At 35.1% G+C, this 12,513-nt stretch overlaps 1 long non-coding RNA gene across 4 annotated transcripts in view; it reads left to right on the top strand.

Moving 5' to 3' along the window:
* The window catches only part of LOC112985405 (uncharacterized), a 52,280-nt gene that overhangs the window by 28,597 nt on the left and 11,170 nt on the right, over positions 1-12,513 (top strand). For all 4 annotated transcript variants that reach the window (XR_010387182.1, XR_010387184.1, XR_010387181.1 and 1 more), the window contains exon 4: positions 461-552. This is a non-coding gene — a long non-coding RNA (uncharacterized LOC112985405). The remainder of the gene's footprint in view (positions 1-460; positions 553-12,513) is intronic.

The following is a 12,513-nucleotide window of genomic DNA, read 5'->3' as shown; positions in this document are numbered from 1 at the left end:
AAATTAAAATCTGTTTATATTCAGACTTCTCCTTGAAACTTTGAATTTTAGTATCTACTTTTGGATCATTGAAATACATTCATTTAAATAAATATTGATTCATAGAAAATAAAGACTGCTTTGTTCATAACCATGAGCATATACATGGTTTACTTAAGACTTCAACAGTAATTTACTCATAACATAGTCTCAAAGATGTAGTTTCGTCCACACTTGATAAATACTGACAATTTCCCCAAAAAATGTTTATGTCTTAGCTTACTCATGTAAGTTTTCTTATATGACTTTATTAAGAAAAAAATGGGTACTTCTCTCTATATAATACTGTACTGTGTGTATTTGTGTGTGTGTTTGCATGCTTAAGACTTTACATTAATAACAGGCAGAAGTATTTATGTTGTAAAGAGTCTTATTCTAGTGCAATTGGATAAATCTTACAAATCTTGTATTTGTTTCTCAGGTCTATCATATGTTTATACATACTTATAGAAGAAGTATGTCTGAGGAAATAACCAAGGAGTACATGTATCATTGAAGCTGCAAGTTGCAACAGTAAGCCTATAAATAGCATTTTAGCACTTATTCAATTTTCTCTTTCTTCAAGTGACACGAGGCAGTAGCAAAACATCTCTAATGTTCATATCAGTGCTCTGAACAGAAAATATTCAGTCTTCTTAATATACGTTAATGTTTATTTCTTCAGGAACAGTTCAGTATACTGTTTTTTTATTAGTTACATTTTACCTTTGTAGTAAATATTTTATTCTTTAAAATGATTGTGACAACTGTCCTGCTAATAGGAAGGTGGTCATCCATTTGCAATGCAATTTCCTACTCTTATCAAATGTGTCCCACAAGCCTTTTTAGTGGCATAGAGATTTTAGCTGCAGTTACATTTTCTAGCATAAACCATAGCAATATTATTGTATACAGAAAATTACATAGTGTTTCTATTCTAAGAAGTGGGAAAAGAGTGTTGTCATAAAACTGCAAGTCTTTTCACTGTGAAAATATATATGCAAAATGTAGCTTTCAGATAATTATTAGCATTTTATTATACTTTATTTTCATGTTATTTAAACTGTAAGGGATAAGTTTTAGACTGAGAATTTTTAGCACATTTTTGTCACCCTTTCAGCTTATTTTTCTTAAGCATGCTCTGTTTAGGCTTTAAGTTTCTTGTGGTAAGCATTTTCTCTAGATGTTTTTCTTATTTTAATATGCTAATAACAAAATAGGTACAATGGTGCCTTTAGAACTATCAAATTCTGTTTTTTCTGACTAATCAGAAAAAAAAACATATCAACATAATCATTTTAGGTTTTGTATATAGCTCTTCTATACATATACTATTACTAGGCTGTTATGTTACCCCTTATATGCAATACTTTGGCTTTCTAAAGCTATTTAACACTGTTAGGAAACAAAAAAGAAAGCATTTAACATCATTTTTCAGTTATATAAATCCAGCCATAATTAGTTAAGAGAGAATCTTTTTTGTTGGGGTTGGGGTTGCTCTTTGTACTTACATATGAAATGCTCACTCCAACTTGCATTTTCTCTCTGGTCTTATTTTGACAACTTTGGCTGCATGCACACAGTTACAGAGGACACATGCGAAATGGTACCATATGGTTTTCTGCTGAGGTACTCGCCTTGAATACATCAGCTCTGGATCCAGTTCCTACTGCTGGGCCAGACAAGGAAGATAGATAGGTTTCCCTCTTTCTAGGCAGGTGCTTTTACCATTAAGATATTATGTAAAACATGAGTAAGTCTTTTTTCTTTCAGCTGTATCTCTGTGTGTGTCTGTTTTAAGCAAACCATAAATATTTATACATAGAGACGCCAACTGTTAGACCTCAAAAAGTAAAACTCAGTAAAAACATGGAAGAACATATAGTGACAGAATTTCAAGGATCTATGCATTCGCCAGGAAAAGTAATCATATATGAGATTTCAACCCATTTCATCCTCAAGTATGATCATCTGACCTAAAATAAGTCAGACGCCCTAAAATAGGTCAGATGGGTTCTGATCAAAAAACACTTATTTCTCCATGAAATAAGAAGTACTTTATACAACTAATTCAGGTGTAGATATCTACTGTTGACTTCTAAAATTAGCTGAGATTAATCCCACCCACTTCATGTTTGGTAGGGTTCAAGCCTGGATTTAGTAATATAATTTCTTCTTATGTCACCCATTAGAAATAGACTGTAGTGTAAATTAGTTGGGTTCCTTCTATAGTTAACAGGGAGAAATAGGTCTCTCCAGCAACTAAATCATCCTGCGCTATGAATTAAATCATTTTTTGAATAGTCTCTTTTTACCAGCTATAGGAGGACCATACACAACTGTGACCAATTGCAATGATTAACTGTCAAACTTTCAGAAAGTTAAAGCTAAATGAGATGAGTCACACTTTAGGAATCTAAGCACTATTTTGATTCTTACACTAAAATACCGAGTTGTGATGGACATCATAGTAAGATAAGCATTCAGAAAAATCCTGCAAATCTTCCTTGTTTCCATTAAAAACATGCACACACAGGCAAAGTATTTATTGAGCTATATATGCTCTCCTCCCATATAGCTAGTGTTTGTGTTAGCCTTAAGAAGTCATGTTCTGTAACTGTTCTGTACTTAGGAAATTAATCAGATTTTAAAATGTTATAGAACTTCTGTTCAGACTGTTCCGTATATACACAGCAAGGCAATTCTGCTGAGATTTTCGGCTGTTTGTTTGGGGTTTATGTTTTGGGGGTTCTTTTTTTCACATTCTGGCTAGCATATATGTGACAAGAAATATATGCAGCAAATTTGATATGGTGATGAAGAAATCCAGTTTTAGTTTAGAAGCTGGCCTCTTGGAGATGCTGCGTCTGACCTGATGGAAACCATTACAGCAATTTCCCACAGGCAGCAAAAGGGATCAAAATGGTATAGTCACTCCCACTTGTGGTTCAGCGGCAAGAACAGTAGATGTGTCTTGTCATGATGGCAGTGAGTCCCAAAGAGGTAATTTTTGAATATAATACACAGCCCAAGAGGACTGAGGCTTTCGTGTATGTTGTGTGTAAAGGTTAGAGTGCTATTTTATCTTATAACTAATTGTAAGCTAAAAACTTCAAATACACAATGTGTGATGTTATTTATCATAGTATAAAGAGAAGTGTAAGTTGGTGGGAGAATCACTGGCAAAGCAGCCATGCATAAGAAAGGCTATCATTATTGTAGCCATTACGCTGTCGAATATAATAAGTAAAGATTTTAGAAAAAGAGGAGAGAAAGAAAAACATCCCATAAGTTGAAGAAACCCAGGCTGACTTTTTGAAGGGTTTTTTTTTTTTTTTTTTTTTTTTTGAGAAATCATCTCAGAAAATCTGCAATAACTGAAGTTAGGTATTATAACTACAGTACTGTGGCACTTCATTTTTTTAAATCACAGATAATAGAGATGCTGGGAGGTGTTCACCCAAGATAATTGGGTGTCTAATTGAAGTGTTCAGAATTTCTCTTGGAGACTCTACTTCAGTTTTGTGCAGCCATTTAGTGTGAGATTTGCCCTAAATTAGGTTTTTAAAATATCTGACTTTCAAGTCATTTGAAGCTTGTTTCTTCTTCTACTCTAAATATAAATATTTGTTTAATGTGTCATTTATTTAAAATTGTCATCTCTTTAGCACGCATCTAACCTGAAATAATTGTATCTATTTCTACTATTTGCAATGTCCTCTTTTGATCCACTAAACTAAGATTGGCCAAGCCAATGAAATGCCTTGTCCTTCTTTAGTTGTCTTGAGAGAAAAAAACACACACACAAAAAAAGACCAAATAAAACCCATCCTCTGAAAATGTTAAAGAGACAGTTGTGCACTTTGTTCTCACAGAGACTGATACAAAGAAATTTATATTAAAGTGCATGAAAAGAGAAGCAGAGTCATGTAGAAGATAATACTTTCTACTCATGACTGTAATATGGAAAGAGACAATGCATACACTGACAATTATTTTTGAAGTGTTCACTCAAAAAAGTTAAAGAGTTTGGACAAAATATTATCTTAAAGGAAAATTAAATTTAGAAGCATCCTCATGAACTGATCACAATTCATTGGTAATAAGGGGCAGAAGTATGCTGCCCTCAGAGACAATAAATATGTTTTCATAGTACAGTGTCTCTTCAGGCTTTATATATTCCTGATAGTTGTTGCTGAATGCCCTATAACTCTACTGATCATTCAGAAATAAAAGGCTCACCATGGACTACAAAACCTTTAATTGTGTGTGCAGAGGAATTCTTGAACAAAGTCCTGATGGATTTTAAAGCACTGTGATTGAAAAAATATTTCATTATTGTGTCAGTGTAGCATCACTGAGTTTCAACTCAGTCTCTTGACCATAATATCTGAGATTTTACTTATTCTTTTTAATGATATATTTCTTGTGCTGTTTTGATCATCAGAGTATTATCCACAAATTTAATTAGTCTGCTTTTTAGACTTTCACAATTTTCTTGATCATGTCAAAAATTTAAGAAAATATGAGAACGAAATCAGAAAAAAATAGAAAAAGTTAAAACATTTGTTTACAAGCATCTTAGACTCTTGAGAAACAATAATGTGAAGAAAAAAATGTCACTGTTTTATTTGGGATAGGTTTCTCACTATGTAAGTTGAAAGAAACTAGATGAATGGAAAGAAATAAATACAGATTTTTCAGAGCAAAGCAAAACTACTGCACTTAGGCAACTTGAATATAAAGTTTTATTTTAACATGATCAGATAGAGAGACAGTACAGAATGCAAAGAATTCATGTGTGGTAAATCAAGATAATGACTATTACATAGACCAGGAAGTAGGCAACTAAAAGAGCATGCAAATTTAGCAATCAACAGAATCCATATGTTACATACAATCAATCTGTGGAGGAAAAATCTTCTAGGACAATTATAAAGGTGACCTGCTAACAGAAACCCAGGAGTGATAAGTTTAGTTATTGGTCATGCCCTAAGTAATATCTGACAGCATAGAGAAGATCTAGATTTACAAAACAAATAGAGCACCATTCATCCATTATTATTCCCTATCATTTATGGACTACACACAGAAAAATCTTGCCATCGAGAGGTTTTTTTTTTTTTTTTTTTTTTTTAAGCAGCAATGGAAGTTCTACATTTGTTCATCTTCCAATACATTGTTGTGCCTTGTGCCTTCAAATAAAATATTTTCATAAATGGATACATAGAGGCATATGCAAAACCTGCTTCAAACTAGTATTTATTTAATTAATCTGTAATGTCAATTTATGGAACATCAGTTTACGATGTACATAAACAGAAGGCTTGTGGGTGTGTCATTTTAGATGCACAGATGGTACTCTGGCCTGTGTTTAGGCAACTAAATCCCACCCCCAAATTCACATGCAGATATCTATCTACAGATACCTTAATCTGGTGTCTGAATCTGTATCTCAATCCCACCCATAAAGTTTGACAACATGAATGCCACCCCCATGTTACTTACTGGGTATTTAGATGGATCACTTTGAAAATCCTGACTAATGCAGCTAAGGAGTAAGTTACATGGTACTAAGCAAATGAAATGTGACTTTTTCATCCTTCTCCTTGTTTTTATGGCAATTCTGAAATAGAGAATGTGATCATATAATTAAACACTGTATTATAATGCATAATCACAAGAGACCCAAATTAATGTTGCATCTGACCTTAGTATTTCCTACTTTTGCATCCTTAACTATCTATCTGTCTCACAGAAACTGAGTAAGCACATGTGTGTGTGTTTGTTTGTAAGAGGTATTGGGACAATTTTGTGGAATACAACAGTCATCTATATTTTCTCCTGAGGCATACAGCAAAGTCTCAAAGGCAGGATGCCAGACCAGAGACCCCAAGCAATTTATCTCAGCTGAAGAAACACACCTAATATGTGTATTCAATAATTTATTGATAGTGTAATTAAATTATTAACAACCTAATCACAGAACTATTATGAAACCAGTTACAGTGATGCTAATACACATATTCTAAAGTGTTCTATTATTGCTGCTTCACAATAATGATAGTTACAACTGATATGCACAAACTTTCTAGTTTCTATCCCTATTTCTGGTGTTAGCTACTAATCCTTGCTATGCTGCTCTGGGTCATAAAGATGATGATATTAGTCTGCCTTAAGAAGGAGAGTAGGGAAGGGTCAAAGATAATCCTCAGCATGCCAAGTTCTTCAGTAAGAGGAGTATGATGGTAGTGGGGGTTTCTTCCTCCTTACTCAAGAGTCCTCATGGGGACTATTTTAAACTGTTTTGTAAGAAATACAATGCTCTTTCTTCACTGGTCAGCAATTCCATATTAGATCCCAAATTTACTACTCTGGTGTGCTTTACATTTCAGATACATGCTCTTTATTTTCTCTGTTCTCCCCTTTCACCTGTTCTCAAGGTTGCTTTCCTTTGATGAGCAATAATTAGCCATCCATGACCTGTGTAAGCCCTGGGATTTCTGGATTCATCTTATGCCCACACTTTAAAGACATGCGCTGTCATACTACCACTCCTCTACATTATTATTCTGTGATCATAGATAGCTCATTCTTCACAGAATGACAACTGGTTAGCACTATTAGTTGCAGAAATACATCCCAAAATAATTATAGCAAGAGTTATTTTACCATACAATTGCACAAAGCTAAACTAAAACTAAAACAAATTAGATAGCCATCTGGCTCTTAGACAACTGCTATTACAGTTAAACAAGCTAAAACAAAGTTCCAGACAGACCAAGACAAGTCCAGAATAAGCAACCTGACAAGTCCTACTCCTGAGTCCATGCAGAGTTAATACAAAGCCTGTGGCCAGCTACCAGCAATGGTAATACTGTTATTATTGGGCTACTGAAGTAGCACTTCCATGTGCAGATTAAAACATGGTATCCAGACAAGGGCTTGTACTTTTAGTCTGGGGGAGAAAACTTTTCAAACAACAAAACTGCATTTTGGTGGAATTTTCATAGGACTGGTTTAGAGTTTTTTTGTGAAATATTTAATTCCCAGAAAATGGGGATTTAGCTTTTCAAATACAATTATTTTTTCCAGAAATGTCATGGCTTTTTCCCAACAATACTGCACAATGTTCTGCTGATTTGACCTATTCCATTTTGCTGAAACTGTCAGTAAAATTATATTCAATGAGCTGGCGCAGGGAGGAGAGGAGCAAAGATCAGAAATGAAGTAAAATTTGTAAGGTTTATGGAGTTTGTCTCAGGCTTAGAACTTAATGTGACTTAGAATAATTCAAAAAATTCATGACTTTAACTATGAGAACAAATGGAGACAGACTATTCTTTTTTTGTCTTCTCTTGAGCTAGAATATGCATTAACAGAGACAAAACTTTCACATTTCATTCTAACTAAGTGGAGGATACATTATCAGTTCTCCCAGAATGTAACAGTGATCACACTTGTAAAGGGGAAGCCCTAATCTAGAGATTTTTTTTAAAGAACTATCATTATAAAAGTAGTAGAACTTCTTTTAACAGCAGTCAGAACGATGCCAAGCCTAGACCTGGGAATCTGAAAAATCTGCCTGATTAATCTTTTGATCTATTTATTTATTTATTTTTACATTAAATGTTCTTTAAATCCTATTAAATCATGAGTCTAAAGGAATAGGTATTTACAAAAGATCATCAAGAAAAAGCATGTCTCTTTCTTATGATGCAGATTGATCTCCTATTTCTGCACAATGTAAAGCAATTATCACCACGTATGCAACTGGAAGGGCTTTTTTTCTCTGTGTATCTGATCTAGCAGATGATTTGGGCAGATAGGTCAACTACAGTACATAAATGCATGACTTAAAAAATTGTTGATGATGTGTCACTAGGTCTTAATTTGGAAAATTTTGGAACGACATCTCTTTAGCAGAGAAACATAAATTGCTTAAATATGTAACTTGTCTCAAATTCCATGACATTCTAATGCGTTCTGAAAATTCCCTGTTTTACAGAGGAAAAAAAAGCAAAAAAAATCTACTCTGGTAATGTTTTAGTGCTGGAAAAAGTATATTGATTTTATTTTTTGATCATTTTCCCCTTAAGTTTTGTGGGTTTGCACAATTCTTCCAGGAAAACATAGAAAATTACTTTCCCTCAGGACTGATTCAGGTACCTCAACCTATCTTCTACTGCTATTTTAAGGCCATGCATACTCAAAACATCCATATGTACTTGCCAGTATGACACTGGAGTTGCAAGACACCTGTGTCCTTCTGGAGCAGCAGCTAGAGATCTGGCAAGATACCATGGAGTGCCTCATGGCACGAGATACCTAGGTTTAGGCAGCTGAATCACATTCCAGGTTCTGCGTGGACTAGATGCTCAGATAGAGCACATCTAACGCCATCTGAGACATTTGGGGTTATCCAGCATATCTACCTGTGGTTGATACATATGACACACAGTAGGCTTACGCCTTTCAGGAATCCATCTGGAAGCCAGGAAACACGTTAACATATTCCAATACACATTTCTCAAATGTGAACTGACACTGTATGGGCTAGTGAACCAAGCCCCCTAGCTCACCTCTACAAATAGACTTCAAAACATGTCTTAATCTCAAGCATACTCTTACCTCAGAGGTCTTTTTTTTTTTTTTCTTTTCATAAGTGCTGAGCAATTCCTTTTTTACAGGGATGTTCATGAGAAGAGTACATCTTATCTGCTTGGTAGAAGTACAGTGTAAAACACTGTAATTTGTGAGTCCTTAGTAACTATAATACGTTCCAAGCAATTATTCAGATTTTGGTGAGCTAATTTTTAAGTACATTGAACTGAAATTGTTGGCCTACATTCAGAAATTCCTCTGATAAATATCCAGATTCCAGCAAAATGAAAATATCTGGAAACCTCTGTTCAGGTCAAAACCTTTTGGCGGCAGAAACTGTCTTTGTTCTGTTTTTGCCGTGATTAGCACATGCACCTTTGTAGCAGCTGCAGCTTCATGATCAGGGCACTTGAGGGCTACCACAGCATAAATAACAAAAGAGCCTGTGACACGTTGGAGGAAGGGGGGGGTATCTTTTTTTTTTCCCTCTGATCTTAAATACTTAAACACTTTTCCAGTAACCTGTTAATTAAGAGAGGAAATTTGCAGCTAAGCCATAGAATGATTTCCTAACATCAAAGAGAGCTAAAGTCTTTAATCTTAGAATAACATGGGAGCGTGCAAAAGGAAGAGTGGCAATCCAAGTGCAAATATGAACTACAAGAGAAAAATAATCATACAGAAAGATTAATTAATGACGTTAACTATATGAAAAATGCAAACCATTGCTGACTAGAAAAATAATATTTTAAATGACAATGGCAGTAGTCACTGACTAGACAATTCTGCTAAAATCACTATCAAATCTGTCATTTTTATGCCTTATTAATTTAAATTACCTTCTTTAATTTTCCATTTTTTTCTTCAATCTGTTTTTATTCCTTAATAAACCTTTTCAATCTCTGTCTTAGAAATATGACCATGTTATGTCAATTCACTTATTCATTTGGTACTGTGGATGTTATAATTCTAACACAAATAGGTTTCACATCAACAAAGCTTTCCTTTTCAGTGCTAAAATTAACATCTTCACTGTATTCATTTCAATTATAATACTACTCAAGATCATTTAACTGCCTTACAGAGATGTCTAAATTCTGTCTTTTTGCCAACTACAAGTTCAGGTAACCTAACTTAGATTCTGAAACTCACCTTGCTAGAACTTCCAAATTTAAAAAAAAAACCTTTTTCATTTACAAATGTGTGTGTGTGTGTGTGTAATACGAGTTTTCTGTTACTATTAAGAGTGTAAACACAATCAAAAGTTTACAGTACCCAGAAAAATATTTTATGCATAGTTGGCTCAAACACTACTGATGCTGTTAAAAGCACAGATGCCTTTTAGAAATTATCTAACTCAAGTAACTGCAGTATTATTTCATATCATCTTCTAAAAATACTTCTGCTCTGTCCACTTATTGCTCACTGTGATGTGGAGGTAAAAGCAAAAAAAAAAAAAAAAAAAAAAAAAAAAAGAACTTAGAACTAGCCTGTATATGGAAATTCATCAGTGACAGTTTAATTTATCCTGGAACAGGAAATAACCCTTTTTTTTCTTCAGGATACATTTCTGGTAATTTGTGTTTTTCACAAATATTTACCACAAGATTCTCCTCTAATAGAAGTAGATGTGAAGATTTTTTTTCATTGCATGCATGTCTTCAAACATTTCTGCAATCGGTTTTTAACCATAGCTTTACTGTTGGAATATAGTCTTTTCTTTCTCAGTCAAAAACTCTTGTATTCTTCAGAATACAAGATCTGATACTTCTTTAAGAAGTATCCTATACTTCCTTAGCTTCACAGATGTGCACAGAATCAGAACACACAAATTTTTAATTGATACTTTTGAGGATTTTATGACAAGGCAACCATGCTATGTAGAAAGCTGGCGAGAATAACTTGGTAGTTACAAAAGATGCAATCTTATTGCATGTCCACATGTATTCTATGCCGTCCTATGAAATTACTCACAGAACTGGCTGCCAGAAATTGGCATTTTGAAAGGTATTGCTGTGGCTGGATATTGCACAGTAAAGCATTACACTTGAATTAAAGAAAGCAAATTTCTTGTGTTGTCTTACAAGGAAAACAGACTATCAGCTGATTAAATTTTCTGTGGTATGTGGAAGAGCTAGGGAAAAATGAGGGGGGCAGATAGGATATAAAATCAAGACTGAGATTTAGAGATATAACCATCCAAAAGAAATTCAGTTTATATTTTAAAGCCAGAAATATAAGCTCAAACACATTCAATCACATTTGTTATAAAGAGGTTTGGTTTTCAGCTTTTATTAGTTGGTAGTGCATGCTTTTTCTCAAGTTTTATTAACCAAAGAGGAAAGGTGAATGCAACAAGAGCTAAAAAAAACTTTTCCAGAATTGTAATCTAGATCCTCAAACAGCATTTCAGCTTTTTCAAGTGAAGCACCCATTTCTGGGAGCAGCATTTTAAGCACACCTAGGAGATGAAGTGAGTTCCTATATAGCCAGACCAGTGAAATAAGGACTGAATAAATGGACTTCAAGGTGGGTGGGAAATTGGTTGGATCTCCAGTCTCAGAGGATTATGACCAGTGGCACAATCCCGAACTAGCAGCTGCTTAGGGACCTTTCTCAGAGGTCAGCGCTGGTGCTAATATTGCTTAACATCTTGTTAACAACATCTTTGTTAATGACCTGGAGAAAATGTGAGGAACATTTAATTTGGTGGAAGGTAGAACTGCTATTCAGAGAAACCTAAACGGACTGCAGACATGGGCCAACAGGAACCTCTTGAAGTTCAACAAAGGCAAAAACAAAGTTCTGCACCTGTGATAGAATAATCCCATGCAAGAGTCCAGGCTGGAGGCTGACTGGCTAGAAAGCAGCTTTGCGGGGGTCCTAGCAGGCAACATGATATCCTTGCAGCAAAGATCAACTGCCTACTGGGAAGTATCAGCAAAAGGGAAGCCAGCAGCTTGGGAGCAGGGAGTACTTCCCTCTGTTCAGAACTTGTGAGACCATATCTAGAGTATTGTGGCCAGTTTGGGGCTGTCCAGTACAAGTAAGATGCTGACATACTGGAGCAAGTCAAGCAGACAGCCACCAAGTTCGTTAGGGCACTGGGGCACACGATGGATGAAGAGAGGCTGACAGAACTGGGGTTGTTCAGCTTGGGGAAGAGAAGGCTATGGGGAGATTATATTCCTATCTACAACCACCTAGTTAGGAGGGTATACTAAAGACTCTTCTCAGAGGTGCACAGTGGTAGGACAAGAGGCAACAGGCACAAGCTGGAATATGGGAAGTTCTGGTAGACAAAGGTCAAAAAAATTTGCCTTGGGGGTGATCAAATACTGGAGTGGGTTGTCCAGAGAGGTTGAGACGTCTTGATTCTTGGAGATGTTCAGAATTCAGATGGACAAGGCCTTGAGCAATCCATCCTAATGGGATCTGCTTTGACCAGACAACTGGACTGGATGACCTGCAGAGGTCCTTTTTCTAAACAAAGATTTTATCATAAAGATAGGTTTCTAGTATGAAACAAAGGACTTGCAGGAGATGCAAACCTTTCTACTGTGTAAGCTGAAGGCCAAGAAGGATGCTTGCCTGAACAAGCTGCCTGGATAAGATTTAACTCCAGAAGACAGAATTTAGATGAAGTGAGATGTTTACTGTTATTTAGTAACAAATGCTGAAATGTTTGTTTTAAAAATCCGTGACTATTTTCTGGACACAAAGAATTCTTTGAAAAGATTTATGAAGATTGGTGGTATATAATTTAATTTTGATGAGCCCATTTTTTTTTAAAAAAAAAAAAAAGATCTTTCAGAAAGGGGAGTAGGATCTTAGTATTTTCTGATCTTCAGGTTCCAGTAAAACCTTCTGAGATTGGGCATCATCACATTG

This window comes from Dromaius novaehollandiae, chromosome 1, assembly GCF_036370855.1.
Source record: "Dromaius novaehollandiae isolate bDroNov1 chromosome 1, bDroNov1.hap1, whole genome shotgun sequence".
Taxonomy (NCBI): domain Eukaryota; kingdom Metazoa; phylum Chordata; class Aves; order Casuariiformes; family Dromaiidae; genus Dromaius; species Dromaius novaehollandiae.
Note: the sequence above shows the minus strand (reverse complement) of the source record. Positions and strands in the feature narration are given on the sequence as shown.